The sequence below is a fragment of the Lissotriton vulgaris genome, chromosome 1_1 (genome assembly GCF_964263255.1).
Source record: "Lissotriton vulgaris chromosome 1_1, aLisVul1.2, whole genome shotgun sequence".
NCBI classification, from domain to species: Eukaryota; Metazoa; Chordata; class Amphibia; order Caudata; family Salamandridae; genus Lissotriton; species Lissotriton vulgaris.
Genome location: NC_141685.1, coordinates 2,119,211,167 through 2,119,232,689, shown reverse-complemented (window position 1 = coordinate 2,119,232,689; position 21,523 = coordinate 2,119,211,167). Strand labels below are relative to the sequence as shown.

Genomic DNA, 21,523 nt, shown 5'->3' with positions numbered 1-21,523 from the left:
TTATCCCCCATCCAGCCAAATAAACCTCAGCAGTCTTTCTAGCCCACTAGACCACCAGGCATTTTAATTGGAGACAGGCAGCGCCCCCCCTGGCAATGGGCTAGACTCCAGGGATTTTTTTCTTCTTTTCAATATAGCACAATTGGTGGGGGCAGCCCTCCCAGGCATCGGACCTAGCCCCCAACCACCCAAATGATGTCCAGCTGCCTTATTTGCCCTGTTGGGGGGGCAAATAAAATGTGTTTTACACCAAAGTGCCCCCAGCAGGTGCCAGAAAACCCACTACACCACCAGGCGGTCTATTTGGGGAGGGATGCTGGCAATGGGCCAATGCTCCCACCTACCCCAGGGCCAAAAGTCTTTTTGCACCCACCCCACCGACGAGGGAGGAGGGGGTAGATTGGAGATCATAAGCTCTAATTTGCCCCCGAAAACCCACTAGGCACTTTATGTGGAGAAATGGATGGGGGAGGAACACCTAGGTATTGTCTAGCGCCCCATCCCTCAAATGACCCACAACAGTCTTTCTACCCCGGTGGGAGGGGCGGATAGCCTACTGGACATCATAGTGTTTTGTTTATTGCTATGAGGTGTGGGGGTGACCTCGGCCTCCAATTTGACCTCAATCTTTCTGCCCTAATGGGGACTATGGCATATCCAACCTTTTGGCAAGAAGGAGTATTTTGAACTAAACACCTGGGGCAGTCCAAGATAGTATGCCTTGTGTGGCTTCCATGAAATGTTCTTACACGCCACGCTCTGCAAATCTCAAATTTTGATTAAAATTGCACATTTTCTTGGCATTGCTGTGACATAAACTTCTGGAATTTTCAGGCATCCACAAAATTTCTACCACATTTCCCTCCCAACTTGCCCCGATAAAAATGTTAACCCCTCTTGTGTGGCTAGGGCTACCCTCCATGGTACAAAAGGCCCCAAAACACAGTGTAGCGAAATCGCTAATAGGGGTAGCACAAGTGTTTGGATTCGGACTCAGCGGCCACACAGGGAATGCCACCAAACCCAGAGATTTATAAAAACTAGATCCCTCAGCATTTTCTTAACCACAATGCCCTGTAACCCTCAAACGTTGCCTAAAATTTCACTTTTTCCCTGCATTTCTATGATAACCTATAGAAATGCAGGAATCCACAAAATTCCTACCACCCAGCATTCTCCACTTCACACAATAAAAATGCTAGCCCACTTGTGTGACTTAATCTAGTGCCCCAGAGGTGCACAAATCACACCATGGTCAATGAGTTGCTTCTCAAGACTCCTATCGACCTCCGTTTGATGCTTGCATGTCGCAAGGAAAATGTGCCATTTTATGGAAAGTTTGAGGTTTGCAGGGCATTGTGGGGCCACACGAGGCATTCCACACTGGACCCCCCTGGGTATAGTTTTAAGAAATGTCTGGTTTTGGTAGGTTTCCCTTGGTGGCCATCTATTCTCATGCCAAAGAAACGCTGCTACCCTAGTTGCCAAATCACAATATTTTTGTGACCGGAAATGTTGTCTCTACATTGTATTTTGGGGCCTTTTCTATTGCGGGCACGTGGCATACCCACACAAGTAAGGTACCATGTTCGAGGCATGTGTGGTTGTAGATACACATGCTTTACAGAAGTCCACCATCTACTGTTGGGCTCAGTTGATTGCAAGTTGTTTTTGTCCGAAGAAGTTTGTCCGAGTCACAAGGCTGTGTGACTGCTACTGTTGATGATAGTGCGCATAGGCACCAACGCAATTGTTGGATTGTTTTTTTTTCCACTGACTGGCTGCGATATGAGCTCTCATGCTCCGGTTCGAGCTCCTTTTGGGCTCCCTTAGGTTTGCCAGTAGTTCCACCAAATCAATGATTTTGTCTCAATCGCGTAGGAGAGTTATCTAGTTGCACCTGACCAGGACAAAGTCACAAGTTGAGGGTGACTGCAATGAAGTGCTGGCAGGATACAGGGGGGAAGTTAGGCTTGCTGAACAGAGTACCTTAAATCCTGGTTGTGGAGCGTTGCGAGATTGCACTCCAAAGATTCGTCATGCAATGGTGGCTGTGATGAAACTGCGGGGAGGGGATGCGAGATCTTGTGTTATCGTCGTCCAGGTTGTTGTTGACAAGGGGCCTGCAATGCGAAGACCTGCATCAAGGATATTGCTCAGCGTCTGTTCAAAGGAGTTGCAGTGCAATGTTCTGTGTCGTCGAGCATGCAGTTGAAAAGGGGCTTGCAGTGTGAAGTCCTGCATCACAAAGAGGTGGTTCAGAGGAGTGTAGGCTGTGATGCCATGTCCTGCGGTGGGGAGACCTTGCACAATGGTTGTTCCAGTTTTGAGCTGCGTGGAAATACAGTACTTTGCGTTGTTTCTGTTCGAAAGACCACAACTGTGCTGACCCAGCACAGTCAGGTCCACTTCCTGGGGTCCGGGACTGGGGTGGCAATACTTGGGTAGACAAGACCCACAGCAGGCAAAGTCCAGGTGCTCGGTTCAAGGTTGATTTAGGCTTTGCTGTCCTTAAGGCTCTGATCAGGTTATGAGCTAACTACGCCCTAGAGTAACTCCGGTTTTCCTTGGTTCAAGATGCAGGTACAGTCCTTCACACTCGGGCAGCAGGGTAGCAGTCCCTGGAGCAGAGCTGTCCTTCCAAGTCATCCATAGGTCTAGAGGTGTACTGACAAGTTGGCTGTAAGGGTGCAATATTTGTACTTGGTGCCAGCTTTGAAGTTGGAGAAGGTTCTGCAGGTTCCCCCCCAGAGGTGTTTGTTTCTGCCTCTCAACCCTGGCCCCAGCATTTCTAGGGGGACACAATACTGGTGTCATACCCATTGTGAGTGTGCTGAGCAAAGGCTTTGTGGTGTGCAAATGTAGTGGGTTACAGGTCCACCCCCTTATCAAGTTCGATGTGGCTCATCCTTCCAAATACCTATTCCCCCTTTGGCTCGCTGTTGTGAGCAATACACAAAGATCCATTGACAACTATACCTAGTGATGTGACCAGGATAAGGGCACCAAATGGGTACAATAAGAGAATGGCCCCTTTCTAAAAGGTGCATTTTCAGAATTGTGACTTAAAATTGGACTTTACCGTTAAAGAGGGTTATCACTTAATTGTATAGGGGAGGCAGGCCTTGCAGCAGTGAAAAACACATTTAAGAGTTTTTTACTACCAGGACTTGTAAATGTACATGTCCTACATTTTAAATGGATTGCACCCTTCCCTGTGGGCTGTTTAGGCCCTACCCTAGGGGTAACATATATGTATTAAAAAGAACATTATAGGCCTGGCAAAATGCAGTTTAAAACTGCACACACAGGCCTGGGACATTTATTTAAAGGATACTTAAGTGGGTGGCTAATAAGTGCTCCAGGCCCACTAGTAGCATTTAATATATAGGCCCTGGGTACATGAAGTGACACTTTAATAGGGCCATGCAAGCAAATGTAATGTACAAGTGGTGAGTGTATTCTACCATGTTTCAAAGAAAGAGCACCAGCACTTAGCACTGATTATCAGTGGTAAAGTCCACAGAGCCCGAACAGCCAACAAAAACGGGTTAAGAAAACACGAGGGTGAAGGCAGAAACATTTGGGATGACCCTGCAGAAAGGGTCAAGTCCCACAGGCCTGCTAACCAGACCTCTGTACCAGTGACCTGACCCTTTAAAGTGTGTCTGATTGGCCTACACCCAATTGGCATAGGTTAACCTGTAGGTCACAAGAGTGTGGTACCAGGAGTAGGTACCCAGGGCATGTAAGTTAGTGTCACCTCAGGGACTGCAGCACTTATTGTGCCACCCTGAGTGAGACGAGGTAAAACATGGCTGCCAGTCTGCAGACTGGTAAGGCAGGTAAAATCTTGATAATCTTACTTTGCCATTTTAACCAATCGCAAAGCTCCAACTCCCTTTTTAATGTGTAAGTGGCACCTGCAGTAGGCCCATCGAATCCTAAGGCAGAGTGCAACATATTCTCGCTTGAAAAGCGCTTCAGATTCCTTAAGTGCAGACCTAGCACTGGCTACCCCTGGCCCTTCTCCGTAACAACCCAAACATGACTGCCTTCGACCCTGCCTCGTGGCTGTACTGAGCTCCCTGAGAGGGTCGAGCACAACGGCGGTGATGGCACCTGTGGCATCTATGGAGACTGAACTGAGAGTGACTTATTTTTACAGGTGTTGGCCTGTGTAACCAGCAAACCCTAGTGTGAGCAGTTGTGTCCTGGCAGCACAAGCAGAAGGCCAAGGCAACGCCTTCTGCAAACCCCCAACGCTAGGACGTTGGATCTGCGATGGGGACCCCTCTCTTACTGCAACAAGACTGCTGGGAGGTCCGTAGTTCCTCAATGGTTCCAGCGCTGTCCAGATCATCATGGCCCGTGGTGTGCAGGCAAGCGGGCTTGTGGGGCACACAAGCATGGCACCAGGAGAGGAACTACAAAAGCAGATGACAGAGTTAAAACATATTAAAAGGTAGAACATGCTTTTACTGTGTTCTGGCAGCCAAGATTCTTGTTTTTGCCATAAGAGATTGGTGGCCCTATTGGAGAGTACAGTTACATGCAGTCATCTCAGCTGTAATAACTTCTGAATGAGACTACCAAACTTGGTACTTCAAGGACAAAGAGCCATACAGCGCTAACAAGAGGACGACTCCCACTGACTTGGCCCCAGCCCTACAGGCCAGTCTCCCCTTGATCCCAGCGTGTCCAGTCACCAGCAACCTCACAAACCCCAGAGGACCTGCCTGCCTTCACTTCCCAGACTGTTTCTCCCGTGAACACCAGACGTGTTTAAACTGCAGTTTCTGGTGCCAGCCTGAGAGCACGAATCCAGCTCACTCTCACCCGCCAAACCCAGACTGAGCTAGAATGGAAAAACACCACAAGGAGGTCCCCCGGCAATCCTGACCCGAGATTCGGCGACCCCCTGACCTCCCTCAAGTCTTCCAGACGATGCCTGCAGCCTCAATCCTATACCCCATTGGATAACATTGGGCCTCAACACACTGCACCCGGCCGCCCTAGTGCCACTGAGGGTTCAACAGTGCAACACTGACCCTGGGAGACCCCAGAGCCTAACCCCAGAGCCTAACCCCAGAGCCTAACCCCAGAGCCTAAACTCCCACAGCAGATTACTTACCTGAGAACCGTTAACCTGTTTTCACTACATAGGATAACATTGACACTTTGTCTTTAAAAAGTTTCGAAGTGTGGAGTTTTGAAATCTAAAACTATTCTTTAAAAATCACCCAAATAACCAAAATGTGTTTACTTACCTGTTTGCAGGAAATGTCCCAGTGCCGAATCTAAGTAGCCAGCACTGAGTTAGAAAAGTTACGTGAACAGTAAATTACCTGCAATATCTGAAAGAAACAGGTTAGTATTAGATTCCTTACCTTAGAATATCCCCATGCGTCAGTCTGGATCCGGAAACTTTTGCGTAGCAGTACCCCTGCGCGTCGGTAGGCGTCGTCTGCAGGCGTCCCCTGCGGCTCCGCGTCCGTCGTTGGCGTCGTGCGCCGTGATGACGTCGCTGGAGTATATAGACGCCGCCTCCGCGCGCTGACGTCAGTTCTTCTTTTTTCCGCGCCAGTTAGCGCAGACCCGAGAAGTGCAGTACTCCGGTCTTTTGACCAAGGTTTTTGATCTTTGATCTTTGACTCTTCTTACGGTGCCGGTAGGATGCCCGGTTTTAAGAACTGTGACGACTGTGACCGTACGATGTCAGACACGGACCATCACCGACTCTGCCTCAGGTGCCTGGGCCCCGACCACCACGTGGACGCCTGCGTCGATTGCCGGGCCTTGACGAATAAAGCTAGACTGGAGCTGCCCCGCAAGCTGCTCGAGCTCCGGGTGTCGGCCCCGCATCGAGAGCGGTCCCGGTCCGGCCGGAGGTCAAGGGAGCGATCGAGGGAGTCGGCCCCACCCCCGCGGCTCCGCGTGAGTCGCCGGCGCGGCCTGCTCCATACCCTGCGGTCCCTGGGCAAGGCACGTCGCCCGAGGAGATAGAGGCGTTCCTCATGGCCATGAGGGCTCTGTCTCCTCCGACGGGTTCTGCGGCGCCTTCGGGCCCTGTGGTCCCGTCCGGGGGCCCTAGCGGTTCGGGTGCTCCTGCCTCGACGCCGTCGGGTGCTCCGGCGCCGCCGACTGCTCCGGCGCCGCAGTAGCCCTCAGGGTCGACGCCGGCTGGTCAACTGGCCTCTCCGGCGCCGATTCCATCGGGGCAACCCCTGGCGCCGCCCCCGCGCGGCGCCGGTTCTCCGGCTCCGGGCGGCGCCGTCTCCATTCCCTCTCCGACTCCGGACGCGGAGTCGAACAGGCGTCGTCCGACGCCGATGGGGCCTGTGAACCCCGAGGAGCCGGTCTACATTGTTGATTCCGAATATGGTGAAGATGTAGATTACGGAGAGGAGTGGGAGGGGTCTGAGGACCCTCTGACCCGCGAGTGTCAGTACGACGTGGACTAGACGGGTGACTTGGGTGACGCCAGTGGTCTGGATGACTCCCCCAACCCTGGCTTTGTCTCGCCTCCTACTGTGGCTTCGGAGGAGGGGGCAGCCTATTCAGTGGTGTTGATGAGGGCTGCCAAGGCCCTAAACCTTGTGCTCCCTGTCGCGGCCGTGAGGACGAACATCCTCACTGAGGTCCTCAAACCGCAGTCATGTCCACAGGAGCCACTGCTGCCGTTCAACGAGGCCTTTACTGACGTTCTTTTGGGCACGTGGTCCAGGCCCGCTTCAGGTTCGCCTGTTGATAGGAACATGTCCAGACGCCATCGTCCGTGTTTGGACCACCCCTGAGAGTCTGGTGATCCAGGCCTCCACTTCCCAAACCGCATTCCCGTCGGCCCCGCCCGACAGGGAATCAAAGAGGTACGACCAGTATGGCAAAAAGGTTTTCTCGTCCCTGAGTCTGGGACTGCGGTCTTGCAACACCGCGTGCCTCTTGGGCCGCTATACCCACTCTCTGTGGGATACGGTCGCGGACCTGCTGCCTGAATGCCCGCCGGACGTACGGGCTAAGCTCGGCAAGGCTATGATTGAGGGCCGAGACGCAGCAAGATACTCCATCAGGTGTGGTCTTGATACGACCGACTTGCTGGGCAGAGCGATGTCCACGACGGTGGCGATTCGTCGCCACGCCTGGCTGAGATCCGCCAACTTCTCGGCTGATGTCCAGAATGCATTAATGGACATGCCGTTTGATGGCATTCGCCTGTTTGGCGACAAAGCGGACCACGCGCTGGAGCGCTTCAAGGACTCCAGGGTCACGGCCAAGTCCTTGGGTCTCTCGACCCAGCGCCAGCAAATGGGTTTGTTTCGCTCCTTTCGTGGCCAAGGAAGGGGCGGTCCCACACGTGCTGCTAGCCACGCGCTGCAACAGACTTAGCGCGGTGGCGGCCGTGGAAACCGCCGTGGTGGCGGTCGGGGACAGCGGCGAGGTCAGGCCACACCTCCCCCCGCAGCATCTGCCACTAAATGCTCCTAGTCCGTGCTTTCAGGCCCATGTGACGCCGGTGGGTGGCAGGGTTCGCCATCACCTCTCCCACTGGCGCACAATGACATCGGACAGGTGGGTGCTGCAGCTCGTCCGAAGGGGCTACTCCCTCCCCTTCGAGACCACTCCTCCAGCCATGCCACCGGAGAACCACCGTGTGTCGGGGGTTACGGCCCTCTTGGCCAAGGGGGCCATTGAGCGCGTTCCTGGGCCAGAAGTAGGACGTGGATGCTATTCCCACTACTTTCTGGTACCCAAGAAGGACAAAGGGGGCCTACGTCCTATCTTGGACCTAAGGAACGTCAACGGCTTCTTCCGGAAGGAGAAGTTCAAGATGTTGACATTGGCTCAGGTCTTGGCTGCTCTAGACCCGCAAGACTGGATGGTAGCGTTGGACTTGCAGGATGCGTATGTTCACATCCCCGTCCTGCCGGCCCACCGGCGTTAACTGCGGTTCACGGTAGGCCACGAGCGCTTTCAGTTTATCGTGCTCCCCTTCGGCCTTACCAGCGCCCCACGGATGTTCACAAAGGTGATGGCGGTGGTCGCAGCCTATCTGCGCAGATTGGGAGTTTGTCTTCCCCTATCTAGACGACTGGTTGTTGAAGGCGGGCTCGCCCCAGACAGTCGTCCGCCACCTTCAGATGACGGCAGACCTCCTGCACGAGCTGGAGTTCTCCATCAATGTGCCGAAATCACAGCTGTGTCCCTCTCAAAAGCTCCTTTTCATTGGAGCGGTTCTCGACTCGGCGCAGTTTCGGGTCTATCCTCCGGAACGGCGAGTCCAGGATATACAGGCTTTGATTCCCATCTTTCAGCCGTTATCCCGGGTTTCGGTCCGGTTGACACTGCGGCTGCTGGGACTGATGGCTTCCTGCATCCTTCTGGTGCATCACGCCCGGTGGCGGATGCCGGCTCTGCAGTGGGACCTGAAGTTTCAGTGGGCCCAGCATCAGGGCAACTTGTCCGACCATGTCTTGATCTCGGAGGGCACTGCGAGACAACTGCAGTGGTGGCTTATGGACCGCGATTGGGTCAGAGGCAGATCCCTCTCCCTTCCCCAACCGAAGCACGTTGTTGTGACGAACGCATCCCTCCAGGGCTGGGGAGGCCACTTGGGAGAGGCAGAGATCAGAGGCATCTGGTCTCCGGCTGAGTCCCGGCTCCATATAAACCGGGGAACACCCATTACACCGACAGTGTTACATCGCGCTGCCATCGCATCGCGACCTTAACATCGCGGGGGCGGTTACATCGCCTGCTTTCTCAACGCATGCGACTACTGAGCGTTTACAGTTACATCGCAAGGCATGTCACCGCCAATGCGCTCACACACGCGTTTTGAAATACATTTATGGCAAGCTGCTGAGCCACCTTTACACTAGCTTTATTTTGATACAACAAAAAACAGATTGTGCCCTTCAACGCGTGCACCTGCTTTATTTTTTTTTAAACGGATTATCAAAAGGGCCAGGAAATGCTAAAAAACGTCTGGTTGTGCCCCTCAACGCGTGCATCTTCTTTATTCTGATCTGTAAGTGCTTCGTGTTGAAATTTTACTTTTTGGGCCAGGAACATCAACAGGAAGCACTTACAGATCGAAATTAAGCAGGTCCACGCGTTGAAGGGCACAACCCGACGTTTTTTAACATATTCTGGCCCTTTTGAGAAGAGACGACAGGAGAATAAGTGAAAGGCATGCAAATTGCAGGTCCTGCAAAGAGGGAGAGGAGGTGGCAACACGGATAGCGCTGCTGACTTTGGTGCTGGGAACCAAGGATCGAGAATCGCCTGAGCCACAAAAAAAATACACACTTACAAGTACTTCTTTTTTATGTTTGATTTATGATTACCTGCAATATTCCAACAATTTCAACAATGTTGTCAGGACAGCATTGCAGAAAAGCAACGCTGTTGTGTGTGCATTCAGACACATGGATGTATGATGGGTGGGTGGATGGATGGATGCATGATGGATGGGTGGGTGGATGAATGTCAAGTCAAGTCAAGTCAATAGATTTATATAGCGCGCTAGATACCCAGAGGGTCTCAAGGCGCTTGAAGAAGGGTGGGGAATTACTTGTCAAATATCCACGTTTTGAGTTGCTTTCTGAATGCTAGGTGGTTCTGAGTAAGGCGAAGGTGAGTGGGAAGTGAGTTCCAAGTTTTAGCTGCTAGGTAGGAGAAGGATCTACCTCCCATGGTGGTTTTGTTGATGCGAGGTGCAAGGGCTTGGTTGGAGGATCGTAGCTGGCGGGAGGGGGTGTAGAAGGATAGTCGTGTGTTGAGGCATTCGGGTCCGATTTCGTAGAGTGCTTTGTGTGCGTGGGTTAGGAGCCGGAAAGTAATCCTCTTATTGACGGGGAGCCAGTGGAGGTTTTTCAGGTGACCAGAGATGTGTTCTTTCTGGACGGGTGCATGATGGGTGGATGGATGCATGATGGGTGGGTGGATGGATGCATGATGGATGGTGGATGGGTAGATGGATGGATGGATGGATGGAGGATGGGTGGATGGGTAGGTAGGTGGATGGGTGGATGGGTGGATGGGTGGATGGGTGGATGGATGGATGGATGGATGGATGGGTGGATGGATGGATGGATGGATGGGTGGATGGATGGATGGATGGGTGGGTGGGTGGGTGGGTGGATGGATGGTGGCTGGCTGGAGGGTGGCTGGCTGGGTGGGTGAGTGAAGAGATGGGTGGATGGTGATGGGTGGATGGGTAGGTGGATGGGTGGGGCTGGGTGGTGGATGGATGGATGGATGGGTGGGGGGCTGGGTGGTGGATGGATGGATGGATGGATGGATGGGTGGGGGGCTGGGTGGTGGATGGGTGGAGGATGGGTGGATGGATGCATGGGTGGGTGGCTGGGTGGATGGATGCTGGATGAATGATGGAAGGCAGGGATCAATAATGGATGGATGAAAGGGTGGATGGATGATGGATTAATGATGGGGTGGGTGAGGAATTATGGGGAGAGGGTGGATGGATGAAGGGCGTATGGTAGAAATGGTGAAAGGCTGGCTGGATGGATGGATGGATGGGTGGGTGGGTGGGTGGGTGACGGATGGCTTGCTGGCTGAATGAAAGGGTGGCTGGATGCATGGACGGATGAAAGGGTGGGTGCGTGAAGGATTGGTGGGTGGATGGATAGATGAAATGGTGCATGGGTGAATGGATGTTTGAAAGGGTGGATGGATCAAAGGGTGGGTGGATGAATGGGTCGGTGGATAGTTTGCAAACAAATACTTAACAATAATTGCTTCATGTAAGTCTGTACAGGGTGGATGAACGTTGACATATTTAGAGCAGATGTTTCTAAAATGGTTTGAAAAAACCTCTGTCAGAGAGTAGTGTACGATAATTGCTGGAGACTGGATTGGACGGAGAATGCTTTGGCGGTGTGTGAGCAATACAGATATAACCCTCCGTAACTATTGCTCATCAGGCCCCGCCCTCTTCTCTCCAGTGAGGCATTTACATTCCTCCCCTTCAACTTTTATATGTGACGCTTACAGTGGTTTAATCGTTTTGCTTTCATTTTCAAACAGCAACAGATCTTCCTCTGCGTCATATATTTACTGTGACACAGGTTCCTTGTCTGTGACAAATATTTCAATGCAGTGCCGTGACTGAGCGGTCTAATGCCCTGGATGCAGTCTTCAGTCTCTCTGAGGCGTGAGTTAGAATCCCACCGCTGCTGGTTACTTTTTTTTATTATTAAATAAATACTGCTGACATCACCCCGGCCTATTGTTCGCTCCTCCAGACATTACATATTGAGTGACTGTAGCAATCCTATTACGAACTTTCTCACCATAAATTGATCCACTATTTTTTTCAATACGGAGTACAGGAAATCATCAGTTTCTCCAGTTTTTAGTAACTACCTATGCATGCTACTTACTGTTAAGGTGATGTTTACTTTTCAGAGTGCTTAGCATTCCGTCACATAAACTTTGCTTCAATAGCCATAAATATTTTGTCTCTCTATGGAGCATCCTGTCCGACTCGGTGAGTAAACACTCAAAATAAATCATGCTGGTGAGTCGATCATACATACATTTTCGAGTGATCAGATCCTAATGGCCAGTTGCAAGTGTTCTAGTAATCTAGCACACTCCTGGTAATGGGAGTCGCCAGCCCCATTTGTGCTAACGCGCTGTCACGGCGTGCGATATCAGGGTCCGCGATGTGATGTTATGCACAATAGAAAGCAACGCATTGGCGTTGCTACAGCTGTCGATGTAACCGTTGACGAGGTAATGTACTATGCGGGGTAAAAGCCGCGTGGTAAACGCACGCGATGAAAAGGTGCGCGATGTACCGTCATACATCCTATAAACCTGTTGGAGCTCCGGGCAATTCGTTTGGCACTGAAGGCATTCCTCCCCTTTGTCAACGGGAGTGTGGTGCAGGTGTTCACGGACAACACCACCGCCATGTGGTACTGCAACAAGCAGGGCCGGGTGGGGTCGTGGACCCTTTGCCAGGAGGCTCTGCGCCTCTGGCAGTGGCTGGAACGTCAGGGCTTGACTCTGACGGTTCAACACCTGGCAGGTTCTCTGAACGCCAGGGCGGACGAACTCAGCCGTCGGTGCTCGATGGATCACGAATGGCGTCTGAACTCGGACGTGGCGCAAGGCCTCTTTCGGCGATGGGGAGAGCCTTGGTTAGATCTATTTGTCACAGAAGAGAACGCGCAATGTCATCAGTTCTGCGCGTTGGAGTTTCCAAGACGGCACTCGCATGGCGACGCCTTTCGGCGCGAGTGGAGTTGCGGTCTGTTATACGCCTTTCCGCCTATACCACTTCTGCCCAGAGTGCTGAAGATCAGGTGCGACCGGGCCCAAGTCATCCTTGTGGCTCCGGACTGGGCTCGAAGGTACTGGTATCCTGAGCTACTCAGCATGTCAGTCGGTCCCCCGATCCGCCTGCCCCTTCAGGAGGACCTTCTGTCGCAGCAGCAGGGGACGGTCCTCCACCCGAACCTGTCCAGCCTCCACCTCCATGCGAGGAGATTGAGCGGCGACAGTTGAGGCCATTTGACTTGCCTCCTGAAGTCTGTAATGTGATTCTGGCAGCCAGGCGTTCCTCCACAAAGTCGGTATACGCCTGCCGGTGGAACAAATTTGTGGCATGGTGCACAGCAAAGGCTGTGGATCCCCTTTCTGCCCCTCTTTCCGAGGTTCTCCTCTTTCTTCTCTCTCTTGCCCAGCAGGGCTCTGCTCTGGGCACTATCAAGGGCTACCTTTCTGCCCTTTCGGCCTTTCTGAGGCTGCCTGATCAACCTTCTTTGTTCAAGTCCCCTATTGTAACAAGATTCTTGAAGGGCATCACACACACATGTATCCGCCTGTTCCGTTTGTGATGCCTCAGTGGGACTTGAGTCTGGTTCTAACCTTCGTGATGTGTGCTCCCTTTGAGCCCCTTCATTCCTGTCCTCTCGTCTCCTGACTTTAAAGACAGACTTCCTGGTTGCCATCACCTCTGCCAGGAGAGTGAGTGAGCTCCAGGCACTTTCTGTCAAACCTCCTTTCATGTCCATTCATCCTGACAAGGTGGTTCTGAGAACTAGACTTTCTTTCCTGCCCAAAGTAGTCTCTGCTTTTCACATCGGGCAGTCCATCACCTTACCCTCCTTCTTCCCGCCTCCGCATCCTTCAAAGGATGAAGAGCGGCTCCATCGTCTGGACCCAAAACGTGCGCTTTCATTTTATATGGATCGCACACGCCAGTTCCGGGTGGACGACCAACTGTTTGTTGGCTACGTGGGTGCGAAGAAGGGTCGGGCAGTGCATAAACGGACCATCTCTCGGTGGGTCGTTCTATGCATCAAAGCGTGTTACTCTTTGGCTCGGAAGGAGCCTCCTGTTGGGCTGAGGGCCCATTCCACTCGGGCCACGGCGGCTACTACTGCCCTGGGCCGGGGAGTACCCTTGCAGGACATTTGCCAGGCGGATACGTGGGCCTCGCTGCACTCTTTTGCGAGGCACTACTGCCTGGACAGTCAAGTCCGGAGGGATGGCTTCTTTGGCCGTTCTGTCCTCCAGTATTTTCTGGTGTAGGTTGTATTGGTTCGCAGACCCACCACCGGGGTTGGTATTGCTGGGGTATCTATTCTAAGGTAAGGAATCTAATACTAACCTGTTTCTTTCAGATGAACAAGTTACTTACCTTCGGTAACGATATATCTGTAAGAAACAGTAGTTAGTATTAGATTCCTTACCGCCCCACCCATCCTCCCCGTTCTGCGAACTGATACCTAGGGTTAAGGACATCCCTTTCAGGGCCCTAGTTTCAAATGGCACCAGTGTTGGTTCTCACATGGCTCTGCGTGTTCTGGCGCAGAGAAGCTGTGTGCAAAGAACTGACGTCAGCGCGCGGAGGCGGCGTCTATATACTCCAGCGACGTCATCACGGTGCGCGACGCCAACGACGGACGCGGAGCCGCAGGGGACGCCTGCAGACGACGCCTACCGACGCGCAGGGGTACTGCTACGCAAAAGTTTCCGGATCCAGACTGACGCCTGGGGATATTCTAAGGTAAGGAATCTAATACTAACTACTGTTTCTTACAGATATATCGTTACCGAAGGTAAGTAACTTGTTCTTATTGTAGAAGCTCATTTATTTCAATGTACTGCTCCAAAAAGTTTCTAAGTGTGGAGTTTTGAAAACTGAAAATATTCTTTAAAAAAAAATGCGAATAGCCAAAACGTAATTACGTACCTGTTCCTAGGAAATGTCCCTGTGCTAAATCTAGGTATCCAGCACTGAGTTAGAAAAGTAACGTGAAATGTAACTTACCTGCGATTTGCTGAAAAAGCCCATTCATTTCAATGTACTCTATTTGCTAAATGTTGCGTACTACTGCTCCCCTGTAAATCAATCAAAGTACAATTTCTATTCCATTTTCAAACTGTTCCATAGCAAGTAACTTATTACTGAAAATTATTCAATGCTTACCTGTACCAGGCTTGCTTGGTTCTAGAAATAAAACAGTAGAGCTATGGGCTTCACGCTACTTTTATTTAAGCACTTGTGTCAGGATTCTTACATCTGTACATTGCTGCTACTTGAATTAATCCCATGTTGCTGCTATTCTTCGGAACTCGTCTTTTTTTAACTGATTTTAATACTGTCACATTGTTTTAAAATCGTTTTTTGTCTTGCCACTCACTTGCACTCTGCTCCCGCAATCTCTCCCGGTCCACCGCAGTTTCCTTGTAGCTGTTTGAGTGGAGGAGTGTAGCGGAGGCATCTCCTTTAGATACTCACTTCCGGCAGTATAGAGGTAGGCGTTCTAGTGGTTGGCCTCTTTTGCCAGGCCTCCTGCCTCAGTCTATTTATTGCCAATATGGTGCCGTCACACCGAAGGCGCGCCAAAGGCAAGCCCGTCTGCGCCCGGACGGGGCCCAAGGCCAGGACCCCTGTTCTAGGACAATTAGAGCAAGTAGATCACACTCTAGTAAACAGCTAAGAACCATTCAAAGTAATGTTAGCAACAACAAACAGGTCTGTCCTTATTTTCATTTGGAGATCTCCTTTAGTAAAGAAACCGATTCATGCTCGATCTGTGGTTTCAGGTTAGAGGCCTACGACAAATTACCTAGCCATCCTGCTCATCAGAGAAATATTATAATTTCAAAAACTGTCAAGAAGGACAAGATTCACTCTGCTCTAATAAATGCACTCTCTCTCCCCAAACATAAATATGAGATTGCAGATTTGCTGGATAACTATGATCTTGATGTACTGTTAATTATGGAAACATGGGCTGATTCCTCGTGTAGCCCAGATTTCAGTATCGCCACTCCTGAGGGTTACTCCACGCATAGATGTGACAGAACTTTGAAGAAAGGATGGGGACTGGCAATCATCCATCGAGTTGTTTTTAGCCAGGACAGAGGTGATTACCATTGAGGCCTGTGAGGCACTTAGTTTTAGGATACTACTCTCCAAACATCAGCCTCTCGAAGAATTCTATTATATCGCCCACCAGACCCCAGGGGAAATTTCACATCAGTAATAAGTTATCTATTGGATTTTGTTGCAACCAAATCCAATTTTACAATTTTGAGGGATTTCAACTTCCATTTGGAAGCTCTCCTGCTCAGAGATTCTACAGCTCTCATCTCTAATTTAGACTCCTTGGGTTTTTCTCAAAATGTGGAAATGCCCCCTCACCTAGCCGGGCACACATTAGATGGTTTGTTCACAAATAGTGATCACATTGCAATAAGAATGGTTCTTCCTTTGACATGGTCGGACCATTGTGCTGTACTATTTGACATCAAGATACTACAGCCTTTCTCTTGACAGACCAATTCCATTCCCTCTAAACAATTCAGAGCCTGGAGCAGCATCAATCAAACCCATCTTAGACCAAATTTAGTAGACTCTCAATCAGAGGTTGTTAGACCCGGAATTAGCCGCAACTAACTATAGGGAATGGTTCTAAAATGCATTTAGCAAACTGGTACCCTACAAGGAAGTCTCCAAAATTTGAGGACCCCCTCAGCTCCATGATTTACTGAGGCACTTAGATTAGAGAAACAACATTGCAGGAACCAGGAAAGACACTGGCGTCAAGAATACAATGACTTGGAGAAGACACGCTATGAAGCAGCACTGTTGAAGTATAAGCGTCTCATAATTACAGAAAAAAGCAATTACTATGCCAGAACAATTGAAACAGCACAAAGCTCCACTAAATAACTGTTTCAAGTAGTCTCTAATTTATCAGGGCCAGTGGTCAATACTATCAAAGAAGCCTCTCAATCACTTTGTGATTCATTAGCCACTTTTTTCCAAGACAAGGTGAGTCAAATCTATTCAAATTGTAACACTTCTACAGAGGACGTGAACCAGTTAGATGATAATAAAAAGATCAGAGTCTCCCAGTTTTATGGAATTTAAACCAGTGTCAGTGGAACTGGTCATTGATCTGATTAAAACAGTCAAATCAGGATCCCAGTCTGACCCATGTCCACCGTCAGTCTTAAAAACGATTCCAGACCGGATAGGTACTAATTTAATGAGCAGCTGCACCGCAATGTTTTACTCAGGCACTTACCCTTCTGTATGGAAAGAGGCCATCATTTAGCCGTTGCTAAAAAAAACAATCTTCATCCAGGAGAAACTAAAAACCACATACCAATTGCACGTTTACCTTTTCCAGTGAAGATCTGTGAGAAAATATCCAGATAACGCAGTTTATAGAAGAGAATAAACTGTTAGATGCCCATTCAGATGTAGGAAAGAACATGGCACATAGACTGCTCTTATTAAAGCATCTGATGAAATCAGAATGGTGCTAGCCATAGGAGGTGCCGCAGTCCTGGTGCTTTTGGATTTGTCAGCAGCTTTTGACTCGGTTAATCATGTCACCTTGATCAACCGTGTCTCAGCCCCAGGTGTTGGACGAAAGGCTAAGGCTCTTCTGTCCTCCATTCCCTGCGAACGGACTCAGTCAGTCAGCATGGGCTCTTCCCTGTGGTGTTCCGCAGGTATCGTCGCTGAGCCCGACCCTGTTTAATGTATATGTGATGGACTTCGCACAAGTAATTAAGACCTTTGGAATGGGTCTCACTTCCTATGCCGACAACACACAACTTGTGTTAGCGGTGCATAAAGACTGTGAGGCAGTGTCGGCTGGCTTTCATGATGGCATGCTGGCCATCAGCTCGTGGATGGCAAATGTGAGTAAGTGGCTCTATACATATATATACTGGACCAAGATTTGGTACAGGGTGTATAGAGTCCACAAACCCCAGAGGTATAACAGAGGTTAAAGCCAGATGTGACCTTACTCTCTAAAGTGGTAGCTTGGTCGAGCTGTAAGGCAGTACCAGAGGACAGTGTAAAGTATTTGTTGTACACACTGTCAACAAAAGGTTTCACACACTCACAGACTGAACTCCAGGCCATTTGTTTTTATATCTAAGATATAGTAGTTTTATTTTTAGAACCCACAGGTATCAAAAATATACTGTTCTCAATATGAGAGGTCTCAGATGAGTACTTTGCAGAAAGGCAATACATTTTGTAAACACAATAGGTACAGGAGTTGCAGTAGGCAACACAATGCTAAACAATTTAGCATTGAGCTCAAAGGGTTTTTCTATATAAATACAACTGATTACTTGTAGATTACTCTGATAGTTCCAGGACTGGACCCTAGATGCAGTCCTGGGATCTAAGCTGAAAACAGTTTAGTAAAAACTTTTTTGTTATTGCAGTAATTTTTAAGGAATATAAAGCTACTTTAAAAGTTCACACTTTTCAATGAAAAACTGGCAATGTTATCCAGTGGGAGAAAATTCAGGTTGCACTTAAAGTACGATCCACTTAGTTGGACTTGGCCCTTTTACCAACATTTTTCGCTTTTCACCCCCCTGTTTTACGACTTCTCCCCATGGTGGAGAAATATGTAGGGCATGTGTGGAGTGAGATGTCAAGTGTAATGTGACGCAATGGTGGGCGCACCTGTAATACCTCTATTGTAAACATGCACCTTAATGAAATGATGCTTTTAAAATGGATGCCATGGCTGTGTGTTGGTGCCACCTGACTGTAGTGGGTTAGCGGTCTAGTTGTTCGGTACCCAGCCATCCCAGCGTTTGGATGGAAAGCCTGGCACCCAGGGTGCTCTACTCCTCCCCGTGAGCCAGTTCTCCAGAGGCTTCTAGAAGCTTCTTGCACTGCCTGGTAGGTGGGGTAAGGGGCACATAAATAAGGGGGCTGTATCACCATGTGCTCAGACAGAGCAGGGCCATGAAAGTGAGGGGACCTGCTGCCATGGAAAAACGCCTCTGGGGCCTATGTGCTGGACCCTGCACCCAACTAAAACCCCTCTGCTGTCCCCAGGGCTAGTGGAAGCCCCACTGCAGGAGTACAGGCTGCTGTACAGGAGAGGTGCCACGCTACTGTGGTGGAGGGTTAAAGCCTACCGCCCTGTCTTGATTAGTACCCACTGCCTGCTGACCTTGCCCAGTATTGCCTGCTGCTCTGCTACAATGGTCCCTGAAGGAGCGCCACCCTAGACCCCTGGGGCTGCTGGGACCTTGCACCACACAAGCGCTACACCTAAAAGCCACTGAAGAGGAGCGCTATATTGGGGCTGGAGGTGAGAAGCTGAGGCCTAATGAAGAAAATCCCATCCCAAGCTTGCCTGCTGTCTAGCGCTGGATGAGTGCAGCTCTATATTACAAGCACCAGAGAAGAGGAGCTGCGGTCTTAGCACTGCTTGTCCAGGACAGGAAAGAGTTGCTGCCTGATTTGTGTCTGGAAGACCGGTCTGCTCACCTGAAGTGCTGAGCCCTCGAAGCGCTATGCTCCCTACGCACTACTTGGTCCAGAACTGCTGCCACCAAAGGGCTGTGTGTGAGGGGAAGGACTGTAGTCTCCTAAGCGCTGTGCCTGTTAAGCGCTGTGTGTGTCCCAAAAGGAACTGTCTGTTATGTTATGTTATTTTATTTATAAAGCGCGTAGCTGCCACAGCCAAGTGGCGTCCCAGCGCTATGATGGACAGTACAACACAACACAATGAAGGACCAAACCAGAAACAAAGACTATTTAACCGAGGTGAAAAGAAATGTCTTCACGGCTTTCCTAAAAGGCAGCAGGTCAGGAATGGAACGAATGTTAACAGGAAGTGAGTTCCATAGTTCTGCTGCCAGAACACCAAAAGAACGGCCGCCAATTCTGGCTTTTTTAAAGCGAGGAATCTTAGCCAGAAATTGTCCAGTAGAACGTAATGTTCTGGCCGGGGTGTAGTAGACGATAGCTTGTGCAAGAATGGGGGGCGAGGCAGCCTTTAGGATCTTAAACACCAGGCATAAGGCTTTGAACTTGATCCTCAGCCCAACGGGCAGCCAATGTAGATCGGAGATGGTACGCCTGGCAGAGCAAAATTTAGGCAAACCGACCAACATTCTGGCTGCCGCGCTCTGCACACGTTGTAACCGAGTTAGTTCAGCTTGGTTGACACCTAGAAGAAGGGAGCTGGCATAGTCCAATCTGGACAAAATCACAGCTTGGAGAATAAGTTGCCTAGTAGAGGCATCAAAAAACTTAAAAATAGGTCTAAGGCTCCGAAGAGCCCCAAAACAATTCCCCGCAACTCTTTTCGTGTGGGGGGTAAATGATAAATTTGAATCCAGCCAGATACCCAAATTCTTTACCTCTGTCACCGGAGTGGGTGCTCGGCCCAATTCCTCTGGCCACCAGCAGTCGCCCCATAATTGAGCCTGTTTACCCAGGATTAAGACTTCGGTTTTAGAAGCATTGAGTTGGAGACAGTTATCTGTCATCCAACTAGCCACGTCCTTAAGGGCTGCACTTAAAGCGCTGCGGGAGCCTACCCCGCGTTTTGGTGTGCTTTTGGCCAATTGATGCTGGCGGGTGTTATTGCCCCTCCCCCCTCTCCAGGAGAGGGCCGCCACGGCTTCAAGGAGGCCTGGGCCGAGAGAAGCTGAGAAGGACGGTGTCACGTGGTTGGGGCGCCGGCCGCGCACAGATTGGGCCTTGCTACCACCTTCCCCGGAGAGGTGCCGCAAGTGATCTGCGGAGCTCTCTGGTGAAAGGCAGAGCCCCGCGTTAAGACTGCGAAGACCCGGGCCCCACAGAGCGAGACCCGGGCGAAGAGGAGTACCTCTGTGAAGCCGGAAGTCAGCAGTGACGTTGCGGTGCTCCTGTAGTGACGAGGGAGCCCGGGAGTGCAGAGAGGAGCAGCGTGCCACCTGCAGGGCTCCGTACAGTGAGGTAGCCCTGCCGTCAAGAGAGAGGCTGCCGGAGTGCGGGCGGAGCCCCCCCGGTGTGCGGAGAGCCCGGCGTGCATCTGCCTTTGATGCCTGGAGAAGCCAGGGACGGCAGAGGCACACACCAGTGCCTGTCCCCTGCCAAGAGATGTCCGGATACCGCCCGAGAGTGAGGGGTGTAGGAAGGTGGATACCTGACTATGGTTACCCCCAACTTTTTGCCTGGTGTTTTGCTGGTTTTCCGACTTAGTTGGCCTGGGACCCTGCCAATCAGGACCCCAGGCCTACTGTTCTCTCTGTAAAATGAATTCCCTGTACCCTAGGTACATATCCAATTGGTACTGGGCCACCTTATCAGACCCTGTAACTCAGGGCATAGGTGTACCCAGGGCCTACCAGGGGCTGCAGAATGTATTATGCCACCCCTGGCTGGCCATTTAAATCTGACACAACTGGCTGCACGACAGCTGGGGCAAGGTGGTGTAATCACCCTTTGCTTTAGATATAGTATACCTATATCTAACCCTAAAATGGACACACAGATTCCTATCAGTCACTCCTATGGCAGGCCTTGACAATCCTGAAGGCAGAGTGCTTGGAATCGTGTGAGATGGTGCTCTGGCATGAGCTGAGCCCATTTGCAGCTTGCGGAACCAAGTCCTAATAGCTGTTCCATGATAACGCATACCATATACTCTTAAGTGCATTATAATCCTCGTGGTTAAATGCTATCTTTGGTATCGCTTTATCAAAACATGTCGAGTAAGGTGTCATACGAATTGGAATACTAACCCCTCGCCAATTCTGGCGACGGCGTTAGCATTCCACCCTTCTAGAGGGACACGACATGTCTGTAACTGTGAACCCCGGTTAAAGTTAACTCGAGCCTCAGCATCACAAAATGGATGCTGCCACCACAGACACAAGTCTGACCTCCTGCTGCTGGGAGTCCTTCCAGCGAGGGGAGCTTGGACAAAGGGTTTCCTGTCAAGGGCGGTGCTAGCACCATCCCAGACAGGGTTTTGTGTATCCTGGGTAGGCAGGGCTTTAGAGGAAGGTGACTGCAAGTGGCACCCCGGTGCTCACTATGCATCTGCCGGCTAGAACCAGTTCCAGGGGCACACCAGCCCCTGAGCTGGGGAAAGTCCGGCATGGGAGAGGGGTGTAACCACCCCCCTTCCTGGTCCCACCCATGGGCAGGACCTAGTCGCGTGCCAGCCCCTTTTCCTAGTATAAAGATTGGAGCGGGCCCCCTTCCAAA

The 21,523-nt window shown here is 50.7% G+C and overlaps 1 protein-coding gene across 3 annotated transcripts in view; it reads left to right on the top strand.

Moving 5' to 3' along the window:
• Positions 1-21,523, top strand: part of ZFC3H1 (zinc finger C3H1-type containing) — an 833,014-nt gene that overhangs the window by 590,636 nt on the left and 220,855 nt on the right. The window lies entirely within an intron of this gene.